We start from the raw sequence: 5,909 nt of genomic DNA, 5'->3' as shown, positions 1-5,909 counted from the left end.
TATTTATTACTCACCGCTGTATTCCTTATGCCAAAACAGTGGTTGGCACCTATTTGGTACTCAAAAATCTACTGAAGGTATGTGGTTCCTATCTGACTATGCGTCCCTATGATGAGTTACAAATTGATGCAGAGAGAGGAAAATTTATAGTACACGTAATAAATGTACTTTCGTACTGACTGTTGTAACAGCGTAGATATAGTTAAAACTATTAAAAACACATTTTCCATAGCAGCATGGTAAGTGTTTGGCGTTGGTTCCTCACCTCTGGGTACTGAATGGTTTACACCACCTTTAATTCACCGTGATTAAAATAACAACCCATGGCAGTGTTGATCACATGCCTACGAGGAGCATGCATTTCTTGCCAGCCAACATCAGAATACAGAAGAAATATTTTTACAGCATTTATTCATTTAACAAATTTATCGTGTCCTATTACATGTTTGGCACTGCTCTAAGCACATGTACACCAACAAACTAAACAGAAACTCTTCTCTTTGCAGAGCTTACAGTCTAATGAGAGGAAACACATAAAGAACAAGCGTGATTAGAAAAGCGATTTCGGAAGTTAAATAGTTATAAGAGATGAAAGATAATGTAGGTTAAGATGTGACTAGAATGGCATAAGGAGGGGATACCTGAGCGACACGAGGGCCAAGGAGAGTGGCTGCGATTTAAAGAAGACTGGTCAGAAAAAGCATTTTGAAAGGTATTTGAGCAAAGCCCTAGAGAAGAAGAGGGAGGGAGCCATGTAGATCATCTGGGATAAGAGCCTTCCAGGAAGAAGGAACCATTGCCAAGGGCTCTGACCAAGGAGTGTGCTTGGAAGACTTGGCAGCCAGAAGCTCCTGGCTGGAGCAGAATGAATGAGGCTGGGAGGAGTTTAGGTCGGAGAAGCTGACACCAGATCCTGAAGGACTTTGTAAAGCCAGCGCGGGGACTTTGGCTTTTATCCTGTAAGAGAATCGAAGAGCCACTGCCAGCTACTACTGTTCTGGCCCTATTTCGAATAAACAAAGTGATCTCTGCAGTAACACCTGATCACACACCATCTTGCTTTTTTCTCTGGGGTGGGGGTAGGGCTAAGGGTGGATTGAGGAATTTCTCAAAAGAATTGTTATCTTTATTCTGACCATAATTTTGCAGAGATCACCCTTCTGATTTCTCTGTTTCTTCTTGACTTTAGGCACCTATTTTGCCCAATTATGTTGTCCCCCAGAAGTATGAGAGTATTTCCAGACTTTCCTTACTGACTTGAGGGCCGCCATTACTTCTTTTCATTTATCTATTTTTAGAGTCTGACACAGGATAAAACTTCTACAAATGTTTGATGACATATTGAGACTAATTGAGAATTAGCAGAAAAAGAAAGACCAAATTGTATAATTAAAGCACTACTGGCTTATTTTTACACTAACTTGCGGACCTCCTGCTTAAATTACTGTGCTAGATTTTTATTTTATTTCTTCTGTATTCTGATGTTGGCTGGCAATTCAGTAAGAAAAATTTCCAAGAGTTTTTCTAATATAGACAATGATTATATTCCAAATACTATTCTGCATTCTCTCAGAATATCTACTAATTTAAGATTTCACTTCTACAGTTTCAGGAAATTTGTCTGATGTCTTATATGCATTCAAATTCATTCGCACACGTATAGAGAGACTCTTTATTTGCTTGCCTCTGAGAGAATTCTCAATTCAGTCAATGACAGAGAATGAATATGAAAATTTTCACATTCTTCTGATGATTCTGTGAGAGCACCAACCTTTAGAATATCTCCTTACTATAAACAACAGATGGGAAAAGCAAGGAGCAAGAATCTTTTGCCTTCCACCCATTAATATCTGGAATAGCATAAATGCACATGCATGCACACACACTTTGGAAAAATTCAGGCTCTGATATGCTTACTTCGAAACTCATTTTCCTGTCCAACATTCAATAATGTGGATCATCACTGGGTGGGAGGCTACTTGCATGTTACTATACTGACTTTCGAGGTGTCATAGGTTATAACTTTTCATTGCATTTCAAGATATACATTTAATTCCACAAAAAATAGAATACAAATTGTTTTATGAATTTAAAAGAGGATGCATTAAGAGGACCCTCACTTGCATCCTGCATTGACAATTATTTAGCCATTTTTAGTATATGAACCTGTCCACCAGAAATTCAACTTGAAGTAACACAAAGAGGTGGGTTTTGTTTACATCCACTCTGTACTACAGAGGAGTAACTCTAAGCCATATGGTCAACTGAAGATTCACCTAATTCTCTAATGAGCTCTTGCCTGGATCCATCATACTTCAGGCTCTCTGTTTCATAGTATTCTTTTACGTGAAAATATCTCTGATGCGACAAATTTCCTCTTCTTCTGACTTTACTAGGGACATAGCTCTAACAGTCTTTCCATCTCGATCCTGATACATACATTTTTCCTCTTTATTGGGTCATCCCATAGTTAAAACTTACTGAAATGTCAACCTTAAACCAAAAATCTCTCTTGACCTTGCAGCCCCCTTTAGCTACTATCCATTTCTCTTGCTGCTCTTTACAGCAAATTTCCTCAGTAGATTTGTTTATAATTTCCACAGTCAATCTGCATTATCTTAGTTTCTTTTTAACCTATTTCAATCAAGCTTTTATTTCAACTACTCTACTGAAAAAGTTCTTTGTCATGGTAACCAATGGTGCTGCTAAACCCAATGGTCAAATCTGTCTTACTATCAGTCAAACTGTGTTTGACATAGTTAATTGTTCCTTCCTCATTAATATATTTTTCATCCATGGCTTCCCAAATATTGCACACCTTGGTCCCTTCTACCTTACTAACCACTCATCTCTGACCTCGAACATTTGGAGAGATTTTGAGCTTTTCTCTCTTTTGTTTAGATGTATTTCTTTGGTGATCTCATTATTTCTCATGGTTTTAAGTATCCTCCATACACTGATGCTCCCGGCCTAGACTATTCCCCTGAACTCAGGAATTGTATATCTAATTGCCTACTTGCTAATGCTATGCAGTTTGCTAGAAGAGATCTCCATGTTAACATAGCCAACATTTAACACCTGTCTTTCCAAATTAGGAGATGGTAACTCCATTCTTCCAGTCTCTGCCCTCATGTACTTTACACTTAACGAGGCAAGACAAATAAGTAAAATATACAGTATATTAGGTGGTGATGAATGTTATAAAAATATAAAACAAGGAAGTGAATAGAGAGATTTGGAGAAAGGCGTACACTTTGAAGAAGGTAGTCAGAGAAGGTATTACTTGAGAAGAGACTTGAAAAATAAAAAATCTTAATAAATCTATTAGAAAATGGTGAAGATAGTTTGAACGATATAAATCATTTTTATGCTATAAATGTGATATAAAGTTAATAAATCAATTAATAGATATATAAGAATATTGTTTAATGTTATAAAGAAAATTAAGGAAAAAAATAAAATGAGTAATTTTAAATGGGTTTAATAATTGAAATGACATAAAAGTGGAATAAAATAATTCACTTTTGCTTTTTATTGTTATCTCTTCTGAACATTCTTTGTTTTCTGTGTGCATGTATTTTAAAAATAAAGGGAAAATGCTGTGAAAGGCACGTCATTACCTAAATCACACTAGAAATATATATTCAAAAATGTACAGTGAGAAGAAGAAACCTAAGTGCAAATATACATTAAGAGCATAGACCCTCCCTTTTACATTATTTTCCGTTGGAGGAATGTTTGTGAATGTATGTTAAGGTGAGAATTTACCTCGATATTTAAATTTATTTTAATTGTGAATTTTGTCTTTTTCTCCCAGCTCTATGTGTAGAAAAAAAAAAAAAATCCCTACTTATTATGATGTTCACCAACTGCCAAGAAAAATATTGGATTTGGATCAGATATCTAGCAACAGAAAGCATTAGAGTAGCTCCAAAAAAAATAATGATTTGGCAGTATATTTTTAGTAGAAAAATAGGGAATGATTTGGAAAATAAACATTAAAATAGCAAAAGTTGAAAACAACAGCTGGATTGTTTGATCCTCAATGAACTTCTCCATTGAAGTCTGAGCAAATGATGGAAAAAAGAAGAATAAAGTAGGGCTGGGATATAAGATCAGAAGAGAAAGGAAGCTTTTATTTGCATATTTCATTTGAGTGAACTTGAAGACTATTATGACATTTCCTAGAGGTACTTAAAAGTAAATCTGAGTCTAGAAGAAAAAAAGAGAAGTCAGTGAATAAAACTCTTTGTATAAGGCTCAAAATTATTCTAATCTCTAGAAGAAACTTTTACTGCTACTTTTTTCAAAAATTAAAATTTTGAAATATTTGATGTTCTTTCCAAATAACTTTAACATACTTTTAAAAAAATCAGATAAGCAAAACATGGCTGCTCTGATTCCACAGAGGCCTGCTTGTCTCCTTTAAAATGTCTGCTTTCCTGAGCGTTTATTTTACTACCGTCATAATCCACTGCTGCGCTGAACCCAACAGTAGTGTTAAGTGAATAGCGGAGGGGCAGAGTGATTTGTTTAAGAAAATGAAGAATGTAAGGGGAAAGACGGATTATAAACATGTGCAGAATTATAAACATGGATGAATTAATACAGTTAGAGATTTTTTTTCTCAGTGAATAACCTGCAATATTCTGGAGTCTTGGGGATCATAGGATCAACTTCCAGTTAAAATGACGTAGCTATTTCCTGTTTCCTGAGTACCTCCCATTCATTTGTTCTTTCTATCTGTATGTAGTATCAGAAAATTGAATAGATTTCTAGTTGCCATGTCTTGATGTCCCTTGGATAGTAAAAATGTGCCTAAGGTGTCACCCCCTGAAACCCTTCAATTTATATCGCTGATTAGATCATTGTTCCAAACATCTCTCTTTCTCTTTGAAATTGGTTTATATATTCACACTCTGCCATGGAATTTTGCCTTGTCTAGAGACAGAGAATGCCTGCCTCCCCCCACTGGCACTGGGCTTGGTCATCTGACTTGCCTTGGTTAATGAAATGTGAGCAGAGATGAAGCCAAATTAAGATGAGCAGAGCTCAGGTGAATACAGTCAGGTCCAGCCAAGTTTAGTCAAACCTAGTGGATCCCAGCCAAACCCAATAGTAGCCATCCAATCTCCCAAAAAGCATAGCCTTAATGTGACATGAGCAAGAAACAAATGTTTGCTGTTACAAGCCACTAAAAACTTGGGGTTGTTTGTTGATGTGGCAAATGCTGACTATTTCACATTGCTATTTCTGTAAAAGTTGCCAGTTAATACAGGAAAATAAAGTTTTAAAAAATAAGCAAGAATGAGTTGGGATAGAAATCAATAGAATGACATACCAATTTTTAACAGAAGTTATTGCTCTTAGTTTTTATTCAAATATGAGTTAACCCAAACCTTCAGTCATTGGTTCCATTTCTAAATTTGTTCTTAGAGGATCTGATGGGAAACTCTGTAATTCTAACTGAGAGAAACCTGCCTAATTCTGTGTAAATTAGAAGCAACACCAAGTTAAGCAAATTTTGGCTTGAGGTGGATGTGAGTTTACAAACTATTAGGGTTACATAAATCATGAAGTATATACTTGAGTTCTAGGTATGTACCAAGCACTCCAACTCTAGAAGACACGGAGTGCTTAGTATGTACCTGGAATCCACTTCTTAGGTGCGGCAAGCAGTAGGAATGCCTTTCGTGATTCTCTTTCCTTGCCCAGAAAATCTTTCTTTGATTCAGTTCACTAAACATAAAAGTATTATGGTTACAAGAGCCAGTACTCTTTGTTAGTAAGTTACAGTACCTAATTCATTCTAGTCTTTACAAAACAGACATTTCACTGAATAATATACTAAGGATATTCAGTCTCTCTCTCTCTCTCTCTCTCTCTCTCTCTCTCTCTCTCTCTCTCTC

This window comes from Pteropus alecto, unplaced genomic scaffold, assembly GCF_000325575.1.
Source record: "Pteropus alecto unplaced genomic scaffold, ASM32557v1 scaffold72, whole genome shotgun sequence".
Lineage (NCBI taxonomy): Eukaryota > Metazoa > Chordata > Mammalia > Chiroptera > Pteropodidae > Pteropus > Pteropus alecto.
This window is presented reverse-complemented; position numbering follows the sequence as displayed.